The sequence below is a fragment of the Ziziphus jujuba genome, chromosome 1 (assembly GCF_031755915.1).
Source record: "Ziziphus jujuba cultivar Dongzao chromosome 1, ASM3175591v1".
Lineage (NCBI taxonomy): Eukaryota > Viridiplantae > Streptophyta > Magnoliopsida > Rosales > Rhamnaceae > Ziziphus > Ziziphus jujuba.
Window position 1 is genome coordinate 3,113,179 of NC_083379.1, and position 14,767 is coordinate 3,127,945.

Genomic DNA, 14,767 nt, shown 5'->3' on the forward strand with positions numbered 1-14,767 from the left:
CAAAAATAAATAAAATAGATTATTTTAATTTTGGAGTCCTTTGTTTGGTAATTTACTCATGGATGTCAGATTCAATAACATTAGACTTCATGTAAAAATAATAATAATAAAATAGAAAAAAGAAAAAAAAAAAAAAGAAGAAGCTGCAGTGAAACGGCTTCAGCTGCTCATGGCATGTGGCACCAGTTGTTGTAAGTTTGTAACCGGCATAGCGCCAGGTAAAAAGGTCATTCTCACAGGTGGACCACATTTTACCATCTAAAATGAAAAATTGATTTGGCAGGTTTTACTTTCTATGTTAACTTTATATTGATATATATATATATATATATATATTTTTTTTTTTTCTTTTTCTCTACTGATTTTTTTTGGGGGTAATATTTACTGATATTTCTTTGGTAAAGTATCCATAGATATAATAAATGAAACTTTCCATTAACAACAAAGATGCAACATACAATTATAGTAGAATCCATCTAGTTGGATATTGATTGGTGGATAAAGAAGATGTTTATCTCCACCTTATTTTAAGAAAGAAAAGAGGGTGTCTGAATTATTATTATTTATTATCATTTCAGTTGAGGAGGAACATCTTCAACCAATAAGCAGAGTACTTGAGATGTCTCTTCAAATAGTTTTTGAAATCAATGTATGTGAGGCCAAATCGAATAGTGTAACCAGAACTCCATTCGAAATCGTCAAAAAATGACCATACATAATATCCTTTCACATTCGCACCCTCCCTACAAAAAATCACACATTAAAATTATTTAATGCTTTCACCATGCATAGCATATATGGTCGAATCACTTTTTTTATTTTTATTTTTGACCTTGTAGGCAGAAACACTGACATCAAAATTGTTAAAATTAATGTTTCTTTGATTTCCCTCTACTTTCTAATAAGAATATTATGAAGAAGTTTATTCTAGAATTAATATATTATTAAATGGTATATATATGTATATATGCATATATATATATATATATATATATATATATATAGATAGTCATGAAAGTTGTATTAACTCACTTGATGGATTGTAGAAGATAGGTGAGATGGCCATGCAGGTATCTTATCCTTGTACCATCCTTGATAGCCTTCTTTACAGGCACGGTGCTATTATTTGCCTCGGCAACACCTTCAAAAATATGTATTATACATAGTATACGTTAAAATAATAACTTCACCTTAATTTTTAAGAAAGTAATAAAAAAATATTTCTATCTATTTTCAACAATAGGTTAATGAAATTAATGTTTGATTACCGTTTTCATTGACGTATACTGGTGGATTCTTGTATTTATGCTTTATATATATCAGAAGCTCACGAATTCCTCTCGGATATATGTAAAGCCAGCCGACATCAGTCTGTGATACCATTCAATTAAATATCAATAAAATTGCATATATATAATTTTTTGCTCGATGAAAAAAAAAAAAAAATTGGTAAAAATGTGAGTGTAGTACATACACGTTGACCGATTGATACCCCATTTTTCTCCGCTGTGGCAAGAAAATGAAAGTGATTATAATTATAAATGCTAGTAACATAATTTCATTGATCTAATTAGATAATGAGATATAATTTTGATCAGCATACCTGTGAGAGTAGCTTGCATATCTACGAAGAAACTGTGGTTGACAGTAGCAGGGGTTGTAGCATCCGCGTAATTGGTAGTATAATAATTCACGCCAAGAAAATCTATTGACCCTTTTAGAGCGACCGATTGAGCCTTTGTGAATTTTGGCAGCCTACTTCCCAACAACGATTTCATGATTTTCGGATAATCGCCATATGTAATAGGATCAAGGAACCTACAAAATCATTGATAAACAAATGTTAATGACAATAAGTAATTGATCCAACTTTAATTTACTCTAATTTTTTTGAGATATATTGCGCGGAAACATTGGCAACACTATTTTTTTGGATTATGATTTAGAATTTGAATCCTCAAACGTATAGTATAAGAAAGAATAAAATAAAAATAATAAAAATAATAAAAATAAAGAAAGAAAATCATGAGACATAAAGATTAATAATATACATGATTTTGTAGGCATTTAAACAACATTGACTCACCATCCCAGAACAAAGTCCAAGGCTCTAAAGGCAGCTTTGCGGCTGGACTCTGTTTTGAATTTTGGTTGATACCAGTTGGTAACTAATGTAATTCCTATTTTTCCCTTTTGAGACGCCTGCATGTACTCAAATCTTGTAATTAAGCTCTGGGTCTCCATAAGAAAAATATTATGATATATATTAAAAAAATGTTAATTAGAAGTGAGAATATAACATTATTCGATTATTTGTTTCTTTTTGCATAGTTTGGAGGTAAAAAATAAATGTGTCATCAATAAAATTTTATCAATCAACAAATTAACGTATAAAATTCAATCAGAAAGAGATTTTGAATATGATTGATGAATGATGTAAACTAGCATACACAAACCTTGTACTTTTGCTTATACAGTTTGACAGCCTATGCATGGGCAAGGAGGAGATGATGGCCCACAATATTAGGCTCCGTGGCAGAGTTTCCGGCCTTACAATTTGCCACGTAGTCTGAACACCGACCAGGAGCTGACGCACCACCATTATACCCATTTATGCAATAAACACTGGGCTCGTTCAGGGTGGCCCAATTCTTGACCCGATCTCCAAATGTTTTAAACGCAAGCTGTGCATATTCTCTAAAATCTTCTCTGTTTTAAATTAGTGATAAAAACACAAATTCAAAATGGTGGAGTGTTAATCAATTAATTTATGGTGTTAAATTAACTTGATTTGTAATCTTATGTGACTTACACAATCTTAGGGCTTAGAAATCCACCATATTCATCTTCAAGAGCTTGTGATAAATCCCAATGGAAGAGTGTCACAAAGGGCACTATTCCTGTTTAAGAGTATAACCAATTAATTAGAGACATATACTTAATAGCATCATTTTTGTGAAAAAAATTTTAGATGCAATGAAATTGAATATGACCATTAGAAAGGAGCTCATTGATGACGTTGTTATAGAATTGAATTCCTTGTTTGTTAACTCCACCTTTAACTTTTCCAGCTGCACATAAAAAGGTTAAAATTTATTTGTCACATTTAATTACAGGGTGAATTGGGTGGGGCGTAATTAACCATTTTAGATATACAAATGGTCTAAAAATTAAGGTTTATAGGAAATGTAATCTTACTAGGTAATAGCCTAGGCCATGATATGAAGAATCTGAAGGAGTCCAGACCAATTTTTTTCATAAGTTTTATATCCTCCTGTGTAACATTAATTTGATTTATTCGTGAACTTATTTGTAGATAATTTTCTGGCAACATTTCGTGTTTAATTATCATAGACTATAAGGCAGGGCAATACCTTGTAATGATGATAAAAATCATCAGCTACAATCCCTGAGCTTCTATCCTCAATCTTTTCTGCATATCACCATTAAATTTGTCCAAAGACTTGCATAATCAACTGAACAGTATATTAATTAATAGGAAATTTTAGTAATTGGATTATCATTATTGTTGTTGTTGTTATTATTATTATTATTATAATCAAGCTTAGCTTCTTCTTTTTTTGTTTTTTTTCCTTTTCAATTTCTATAAATATTCTTTCAAAATGCTATTTGTTACCATTTATGACAATCATTAGTTGAATATTTATATGTTATTTGATAATTTAAATAAATGATTGTATGTAAAAGTTTATTTTTCTAAATTAGATTTTTAAAATAAAAAATCAATACATAATTAAAAACAAACAACAAGCAATAAGCATGTTAGCAATGGTCCTATTGGTAACAAAATTATCACTTGTGATAAATGTAAGACTCAACATCCTCATTCATTGAGCTTAACAACCAACTACATTAATGATTACCCAAAAAAAAAAAAAATTCTTAATTTCCTCAAACATTTTTGTTGACTCATCATTGTCATATAAAAAATATTATTTATCATTAGTAATGAACGATAACTAATGAAACTTACATATTATATGACAATTTAAATCATAACTATTAAATAGTTTAGTCTTTAAATTTTAATATAAAAATAATAGATTAAATACCCGCACTTAACTGCGACAAATAGCAAAACTGTTCACATATAAAAATTTTGGTTTTTATTTATATTTTTTTGTACATTAATTATTCACAAATATGCCATCTCTGTCATTGGTTTTTATCTTAAGCTTCGCTGGCTGAGTAGATTTAAATTTTATAATGCTTCCGGCAGGAGTTTTACTAAAAGTGTTTTAAATTTTACAAAGATAAGATTACCAAAAAGTTGTGTTTAAACATATTACGATTCATGAAAAGCATGTCCAACAATTATTAGAAAATTTTGAAGTACCAGAATTATTCAGAAATGTCCAAAAAGTTGTGTTTTGACAAATTACTATTCATAGAATTATTCATGGAAAACATGTCCGAATTAGAAAATGTTCAAGTAATAGAATAAACTCAGAGAAAATAATATTAAAATGGTTTGAAAACGTTTACCTTCTTACCTTATTTTCTTTTAATTTTTTTAAGTAGATCGGTAAACAAAATGACATACCCAAAATATTTTGTGCCTTCCGACTATTCAACTAAAAACTTTAATACATGTTTCGTTTAATTAGTAAGCACGCCAGTGAAACGACAACGACAAATAATAATAAAAAATAAAAATAAAAAACAAACAAAAAGGTAAGGATCACTCTTTTAATAGTTGTTTTTAAATTTTTATTATTATTATTATTTTTTTGACAATGTAGATTCCTTAATTTGATAAAAATTAATCTTTTGATAAATTACTTTGTATTACAATTTACTGGTAATGTATTATAAGATCATTAGACACTATCAAAATAGTCAGTAGGCAATGTGTCAACCAGCAAAGCAAAGCGAGTGTCCTACCTAGCAGAAAAAAGCAAGACTGACGAAGCACCTGCCTTAATTTTGATTTTAGGCTACGAGCATCCAATGTCATTTCCAAATTTTGGCATTATTTTTCCATTGGATGTCCACAATGAAAAATTTGAGGTCAAATTTAGCAGCACATTTGGCACCATTAAATTAAAGTACGTGGGTCCGATAACTATATTCTACTTTCAACATGACGATTTGCTTTTGGTTGGCAAAACGTGGATCCTATTTCAATAAAATAGAATTTATAATTTAACAATAATATCTGTTAGCATTTGTTATTGGAAGTTAAAATATTAAAATTTTAAAGTTGTCGTTGCATTTAAATGTTCAATAATCCATGCAAATGTTGAATTCTAAAAGTGATATCTACCATTAAAATGCCTTTTACTTTCAATAAATCAACTATTGAAGAAAAAAAAAAAAAAAAAAAGAACGACTGGCTGTCACTCGAAACTTACCTATTCAACTATTAATTCGTATAGGATCCCCCCCCCCCCCCCCCCCCCCCCAAAAAAAAAAACGAAAAAAAAAAAGACTGATTAATTCGTATAAATTCCAAACAAGAATAAACGATTTATAGAACCAAAGAAGAATTATACTTGTACTTCATAAATAACATAAAGAAACTAGATTAGCACCCCCCCAAAAAAAAAAGAAAAAAAAGAAAATCACTTTCTTTCACGTTATGCATAATTGTGTATAAAGAGACATTAATTGAATGGATTAGAGAAGGAAATACTTTCAGATAGAAGAGAGACAAAGAGAGAGAGAACCTGGATGATTTCTAGTAAAAGTATCCCAAACGCTTGGTCCCTTTCCATATTGAAGAGCTGCTCCTTCAGACTGAGAAATCAAATTCAAGATCTCAATATATAAATTATAAATGAAGAACTTATTAAATTTTATCCCAAAAAAAAAAGAAAAAGAAAAAGAACTTATTAAATATTATTATTTACTTTGAGATATATATAATTCCCTGCAACTGCATGTATATATGTATATCCACTGGAAGAAATTGAGCTGCAATATGTGTACAACATATAGCGTGAAGATGAAGATTTATATACCTGGTAAGCAGCAGAACCAGCTCCAAATATGAAATGGGGTGGAAACTAGTTCTGTTAAAGGGCATTGAGTAATGACTGGGTTTCACTGCTTCTCCACTGCTTGTAGTGCTGGTAAACACCACTAAGGCCATCAGCCAGAACACCGAAACACCACCTTCAATTGCCATGTCTTACTTCTCTAGCTAGTTGCTGAACGGATGTCACCTTGTTCCGTCATATATAGACTTTAAAGCTGGAAAGAGAGGAAAAAAAAAGAAAAAAAAGAAAAAATGCTTTAGGTGTCGGGTTCAATAATATTAAAGTTCAATTTGACAAAATTTCTGATAAAAGTAATTTTTAAGGTCTAAACCTTTTAGTATTTTTGAAAATGTTTAGACAATTTTTTATAGATTTGTAAAATAATTTTTAACTAAAATCATAAAAAAAAATATTTATGAAAAAATAGAAATAAAAACAAAAATTATTTGAAATAGAAATTAATAATAAAAATAATTTTACGGTACAAATCGATCCGCATACAAATTACATCAAAATTATTTTTTTAAAAAAATATTAATTTTTATTGTATATATTTATATTATTTTTTAAAAAATATCGATTTTAAAGTTTGTACAATAAAATATTTTCTAATTATAATTTTTATGAAAAGTTTAAAAGTCGTTTGCTTTTTCGTTCATTTTTGTTTGATAGCACGTTGCCCGTGTCAGGCCATTTGGGTGGACTTTGTGCATTCTTCATCTATCGTTTTCTTTATCTATTTAACTTTACATATATAGATATACATATATATAGATATATGACCAACGTGCTATGCACGTGTGTACTCATAACGTTATAAGTCTAAGCCAACTCCTGTAACTGTGTATACAAAAACCCTAATAAAATAAAAAAATAAAAATAATCATTTTTTGAATTCGAGAAGATAGAGATAAAGAACAAAGCCAGTATTGGAATTCATAGAACCTAATTAACCAAGCAAATCCACCATATAAGGTAAAATTGTGAAATCCTTACTTGGTACGGTTTTGATGGGCCACAAATTTTAAATGTGGCATATAAGGTAATGCTATCAGAACAAACCCAAGGCTAGTATTGAAAAAATGGTAACAAAATGAATTAGCCTTGAAATCAGTAAAATAGTCAAAGAATTAAAAGATTAAATAGCAAACACAGGTTATAGGAGGCAATTTTCATTCATAGATTACATATATTATGCTACATCACCGGCTCTAAACCAATTTCTCCTTTTTATTCCATTTCCTTGCCAAAAGTTTCCCTTTACATTTTATTAACCCAAGGCTAGTATTGAAAAAATGGTAACATAATGAATTAGCCTTGAAATCAGTAAAATGGTCAAAGAATTAAAAGATATAAATAGCAAACACAGGTTATAGTAGGCAATTTGCGTCCATAGATTGCATATATTATGCTACATCACCACCGGCTTGAAACCAATTTCTCCTTTTTATTCCATTTCCTTGCCAAAAGTTTCCCTTTACATTTTATTACCAAATAAATGCCTAATTATAAATAAACACTCTTTTATAGTCTCACTCTTGCTTTCTGTCGCTGAAAAGCTGAAAAAACACATAAATCTTTCATTAGTTTCACCACTTTGGTCCATAAACATTTTCTGTTAGATTACTTAACAATATGAAAACTTTGTTTATTTCTCAATGTTTTTTGGTTTGTGTTTCTCTGTAGTCTTGCCCCTAGCAGCTGTACAAGGAGGCTATATCGCAAAATTGCAAACGGGCAATTGGATACGTCTCTCCCATTTCACAAGGTCTAAAATTGCTTTCCTTTCTCTTTCTTTGCCTGTTTTTCAATGCATTTTTTTTGGCTGACATATTAAATATAAAAATACAAAAACAAACATGTAAATTTTTTGTTAGCATTGATTAGGAAAAAAAAAAAATGGCTTCCTCTCAGGTTGAAATGGCTTCGTGTGCACCATTTGGTTGTGTTTTGAGGGATCACAACCGGCGAGATCGATGCAGAGCAGAGAGTAATGCCAGAGCCACGCAAACAGCATTGCAAAAGAACTTGAAGAACTTGGTCAGAAACCACCTCCAGACTTGCGTTTCAATCTCTCCTGAAACCTCACAGAACCAACAACAAATCAACGATCCAGATTCTTCATGGATTAGCTCAAGACAGGCACGGATTCTCGGAAGGTCGGGTGCAAGAGATGCTAAAGAAATGGTGCCAACCATTGAAGCACCACCAACAAACGACGTCGACACCTTGGGGTTGGCAAATTCGCCAACTTCATCACCAGGGCCATCAACTTCTAGGAGAGAAGATAACAATGGTCTGGTTAGATCAGATAGTCTCGGTGAAATCTCAAGCCTTAGGGCTTCTTCTCTTGTACAAATATGGGAGAGAAGGCTAAGCAAGTCTCATAGTATGAACTCCAATGCAAGCAGGTGTGATTCTGGCACTAGTTGTAATGAGATTGCATCCTCTACAGCTTCATCTGTTGATGAAAGATTCGATGTTTGCCCCGCGACTGAGGATTCTTTTTCGGCTTGGAATGGCGAAAGGAATGCCCAAAGCGATCAACCATGTTGTTCTTCGTCTCAAGAACAAAGTCTGGATTCAGGAGAAAGTGAAAGGGTAAGAGTGGCAGATATTATTAGGAGATTCACAGCTGCTAATCAGGTACAGAGTTCAATATCTTCTTTGAGTGATGATAACTCTAGCACCAATGCATCACCGTCTGGCGAGCACGAATGTTCCTCTACTCCGGATCAATTAGAGCACAGAGGCTTTTCTCCTGTTAGATATTCACCTCGGATCAGAGGGAGACAGGCTTTTAATGATTTGCCTATGCAAATAGAGCGTGACAGGAATGGAGAGCTTGAAAAATTGGTCGATCGCAGACTGGTTTCGAGATTCCCACAAAAAGATCAAATTCAGGTAATGCAGTCTCGTTTGTACCAACACTTTTAAGGGAACAACAACAACTCAAGTGGCAATGATTGTCCTGACTTTCATATCGAATAACATTCCATTTATTGATTGCTATTGAATTTAGTACTATTTCTAAGAACATAGCATGCTCTGTTTTTGCTTATTTGTGTGCAGTCTTTATTGCGGCATAGATTGCTACAGAGCAACATTGCAATTCACGAGCAAGAAGGCCCAGAATCAAGATCATCTCAATTCAATAAACAACCACAAAGTTCTACCATCATGCATTTGAGGTAAATCCTTTTTTCACTAAAATCTTGTATTTTGAGAATTTGCATTTCATTAAAGGTTTGAATGCATTATTTGTAACAAACATGTGTGTGTATTTGTATCATATGCATTATTTTTGTACCATTACTAACATAAATTATCCCTCCATCAAGAAGGCCTCAAAGGGAGATAGCAAACGACACCATAGATTCGGACAATTCTTCCATCCCCATTACACCTAATGAAGGTGCACACAATCATGAAGCTAATTGCACTGAGCAGCAAAGTCCAGTGCTTGAACAAAATTCATTGTCGTATGCAAGTGAAGATCTTCAAGAAAATTTGAATCCAAGTTCTGATGTTACATGGAAAGGAACAATTTCAGAGACCGGAAACCTTGAGTCGCAAAAAACAACAGATTCAACCACGTTGTTTGATGGTTGGTATACAAATGATGCAGCAGAAGAAGTCTGCAATTCAGAGAATGAGATGTGTCGGTTACGCGAAAGGTAAAACTTCCTCCACCCTTTTCCCATTCCCTTATTTTAAACTTCAAGATAGGTCTAAGTATAGTGAATTCAAAAATAGGTAGCATGGGTGGATTCACATATGAACACTGATCATCTAATCTACAATTTCATGACTCATAATTAGAAAAATATTTATAGAATATGTGTTTTTATACATTCCATCACTGAGATGAGTTTGTGATCTGCGTATGCATCCATTGCAGAAGAACAGTATCAAATATTCTTTGCAGTGCCTTTAGAGACAGAATCGACAGATTAATGGTGACTCACTTAGAAAGACAAGTACGTCAAGAAAATGAAGAAGAAGATGAGGAACAAAACAATGAACAATTGATGACTTTCCTGCAAAGGCGCGTGCATCTGGCAGAAACTCAACAACAACATCAACAAGAATTGGAGGAGGAGGAACAAGAACAACAGCAACAACAACATCTACAAGAGGAAGAGAAGGAGGAGAATGATGAGGAAGAGGAAGAGGAAGAAGAAGAAGAAATCGTAATTAGTGGTCAATATCAAGAGGGCAGTGATTATATTAACCAATCCACTTCTTCACTGCAAATCCCTCCATCATCTCTACTTGGTTCATGGGGATACCAGGACAACGAAGTGGGTGATGAGTCTGATCTGGCTACATCCACATCTCCAACTCCATCTCCACACCAACATTTACCTTCTCAAACTTACTATCATGGTACTACGCAATGCTCTCCGGCCAGAATTACTTCTTCAATTGTAAGTACTTTTTAATTTTTCTTTTTAAATCTGTTTCAGTATGATTCTCAATTTTATGTTGAAATTAACAAAATTCTATTGGATTTTTGTTAACTGGATATAGGAACTGGAAGCGATATACGATTTGAGAAGGCATATGGAGCAACTGTCTCATGAAATGTCTGAGCTGAGAAAATCAATGAAGGTTTGCATGGACATGCAGATGACCATGCAACAATCCATTAAACAGGAAGTTAATTCAGGTTTGTACATTTAGTTCTATTAATTTCTTCTAATTATGAAATAGGCTCATTGTTAATCTTTCTTCTTCCATTCATTTATACTCCAATAATTCAACAATTAAAAACTGTGTTCTTTTTGGTACGTAATTATTATATAAAAAGTATATATGGAAACTGAATATTGCAGCTCAAGGAGAAGGAACATCACGTGAAGGGGCACCAAAGAAAGGCAATTGTTGTATATGCTACGAGGTGAAAGTTGACTCACTTTTGTATAGGTACTTGCTTAATTTTGAAGTTTACAAACTTTTTTCCTTGATTAAACATTCAAAATATATTTGGATATATATATATATATATATTTGTATGTATGTATAAAATTTTGTTGTATTGTTTCAGATGTGGGCATATGTGCACTTGTCTAAAGTGTGCACATGAGTTGCAGCGGAGCAGTGGAAAATGCCCAATTTGTCGAGCTCCAATAGTGGATGTTGTGCGGGCCTATATGGATACAAATTATCCCTCCATCGAATCCAGGGAGCGATTCGATAATGGTGTCGATCAGCAGGGTGCAACAGCTCACAGTGATAATCAGACTGATTCAAGAAGCCCTCAAAGGGAGATAGCAAATGACACCATAGATTCGGACAATTCTTCCATCCCCATTACACCTAATGAAGGTGCACACATTCATGAAGCTAATTGCACTGAGCAGCAAAGTCCAGTGCTTGAACAAAATTCAGTGTCGTATGCAATTGAAGATCTTCAAGAAAATTTGAATCCAAGTTCTGATGTTATACGGCAAGGAACAATTTCAGAGACCGGAAACGTTGAGTCGCAAAAAACAACAGATTCAACCACGTTGTCTGATGGTTGGGATACAAATGATGCAGTAGAAGAAGTCGAAGACAATTACCAGCAATATTCAGAAACCAACTATGATTGGATTAGTGATATCTCACGTCCAAGGAGCCACTGGGAAGATCGTAGGAAAGCATGGTACCAAAAGATGCTTAACTGCAATTCAGAGAATGAGATATGTCGGTTACTCGAAAGGTAAAACTTCCTCCACCCTTTTCCCATTCCCTTATTTTAAACTCGAATATAGGTCTAAGTATAGTGAATTCAAAAATAGGTAGCATGGGTGGATTCACATATGAGCACTGATTATCTAATCTACAATTTCATGACTCATAATTACAAAAATATTTATATAGAATGTGTTTTTATACATTCCATCAACGTGATGAGTTTGTGATCTATGTACGCATCCATTGCAGAAGAACAGTATCAAATTTTCATTGCAGTGCCTTTAGAGAAAAAATAGAGAGATTAATGGTGACTCACTTGGAAAGACAAGTACGTCAAGAAAACGAAGAAGAAGATGAGGAACAAAACCATGAACAATTGATGACTTTCCTGCAAAGGCGCATGCATCTAGCAGAAACTCAACAACAACATCAACAAGAATTGGAGAAGGAGGAGGAACAAGAACAACAGCAACAACAAAATCTACAAGAGGAAGAGAAGGAGGAGAATGATGAGGAAGAGGAAGAGGAAGAAGAAGAAGAAATCGTAATTAGTGGTCAATATCAAGAGGGCAGTGATTATATTAACCAATCCACTTCTTCACTGCAAATCCCTCCATCATCTCTACTTGGTTCATGGGGATACCAGGACAACGAAGTGGGTGATGAGTCTGATCTGGCTACATCCACATCTCCAACTCCATCTCCACACCAACATTTACCTTCTCAAACTTACTATCATGGTACTACGCAATGCTCTCCGGCCAGAATTACTTCTTCAATTGTAAGTACTTTTTAATTTTTCTTTTTAAATCTGTTTCAGTTGCTTTCTGTCTATGATTCTCAATTTTATGTTGAAATTAACAAAATTCTATTGGATTTTTGTTAACTGGATATAGGAACTGGAAGCGATATACGATTTGAGAAGGCATATGGAGCAACTGTCTCATGAAATGTCTGAGCTGAAAAAGTCAATAAAGGTTTGCATGGACATGCAGATGACCATGCAACAATCCATTAAACAGGAAGTTAATTCAGGTTTGTACATTTAGTTCTATTAATTTCTTCTAATTATGAAATAGGCTCATTGTTAAGCATTCTTCTTCCATTCATTTATACTCCAATAATTCAACAATTAAAAACTGTGTTCTTTTTGGTACATAATTATTATATAAAAAGTACATATGGAAATTGAATATTGCAGTTCAAGCAGAAGGAACATCACGTGAAGTGGCACCAAAGAAAGGCAATTGTTGTATATGCTACGAGGTGTTCACTTTTGTATAGGTACTTGCTTAATTTTGAAGTTTACAAACTTTTTTCCTTGATTAAACATTCAAAATATATTTGGATATATATATATATATATGTATGTATGTATAAAATTTTGTTGTATTGTTTCAGATGTGGGCATATGTGCACTTGTCTAAAGTGTGCACATGAGTTGCAATGGAGCAGTGGAAAATGCCCAATTTGTGGAGCTCCAATAGTGGATGTTGTGCGGGCCTATAAGGATACATAGAAGACAAATTTTGAACGAGTTCTTGCACTAGAGGACCGTCTGCTTTTTATTAAGAAAATGTTAGAGTGAAGCGCATACATATTCAAGGAAAAAAGAAGAAGTTTAATTTGTTTGTTAACATCATATATATAAGTCTACTTTGCTCTATACATGACTTCTTTTTGTGCATGTCTAATCAGTATTACAACCATCAGAAATGGTTTCTCTTTTCTGCACACATATATGTTTTTGTAATGTGTTTTTTGAAGAGAAACCCACATTAGCAAGCCCGGTTATTCTCTATTTATATAGTTTGAGAAAAGACAAATCTCGTGGTTGTTATCTTACACATGTTTTGTCTTGCTTCAAAAATTATTGAATGAATGTCATGGTTTAAATAACAATATATATAATGTTGTATCTACCCTTTCAGGTGTATATTTTGCAAATACCTAACTAATACACAGACACATTAACTCCGTGATACTATTTTTTTTCTCTCTCTATTTTTTTTTTCATGCCAATAAGACTTGAGGTACTAAATAGAAGCTAGCTTATAAATATTTGGTTGCTAAAATGCGAATGACCAATTTTGTATTGTAAAATTGGCAGGTTTATACGTAAAATTGACCAATTTTCTCTTTATATATATTAGTAATTTTTTTTTCCTTTTTTTTAGGCCATAAAGCAATTACATTTGTGAAATAATAAGATTATGTTTCAAAAGATAAAATTTCATAAAAGATAAAACTGCTTTGTGAAATAATATATTAGAGAATCATAACTTTTTTTATTATTTTTTAAAGTACATTATAATTTGGCCTACAAATGTTTACCTAAATAGAGAAATGAAAAAGAAAATTAAAAAAAAAAAATCTGATTCTATATAATTATATACTAAATTAAGTGCTATAGGTCTATGTTCTTTTTTTTTTTTTTCTCCATTGGAACGAATTGTAGTTTAAAAAAAAAAGAAAAGAAAAAAAACACAAGTTGCAAATGATGAAAAAAAATGATCAGAAACAGAATCTCACTTTTAAAAAATATAACAAAAAAAGAAATTTTCTTTTTATTCGGGTTGTTGATTAACATAAAGAAATAAAACAAATGGGTAACTTTTCTTTTTTTGTACAAGGTCTATTATTTGGGTTTTTTATCATTGATAATTGTTAAAGGTAAACTAATTATTTCATACACTTTTGTGTTCTTACTCTAAGGTCAAATCAGCAATTGCACCGATCAAAACAGTCAAATTTATTTTGTGTTAAAGATTGATAATGGATGCACAGTCCCAAAAAAAAAAAGCAAGAATGAAAAGAATACAGATTAGATCTCAAAAGCGCCAAAGATCACATTGTACATATGATGATTAGTTTATTTTTCATTATTTCTTTATTAATCCAATCTTTAAATTCTTGGAAGCTTTTGTTAAATAGATATAAATATATATATATATATATATATTTTATTATATACTTTGTAATTTTATATTTAGACTATTATTTTGTATTTTAAATGTTCATCATTATTCTTATTATTAGAATTTATTATGTAACATAAATAATTAGTCAAAAAATTGAGAATA

The 14,767-nt window shown here is 31.9% G+C and overlaps 2 pseudogenes; one reads left to right on the plus strand and one right to left on the minus strand.

Moving 5' to 3' along the window:
• Positions 1–416: 416 nt before the first annotated feature.
• Positions 417–6,264, minus strand: LOC107404084 (vicianin hydrolase-like; annotated as a pseudogene).
• Positions 6,265–7,901: 1,637 nt separating this feature from the next.
• On the plus strand, positions 7,902–13,469 carry LOC132799550 (uncharacterized; annotated as a pseudogene).
• Positions 13,470–14,767: the final 1,298 nt, after the last annotated feature.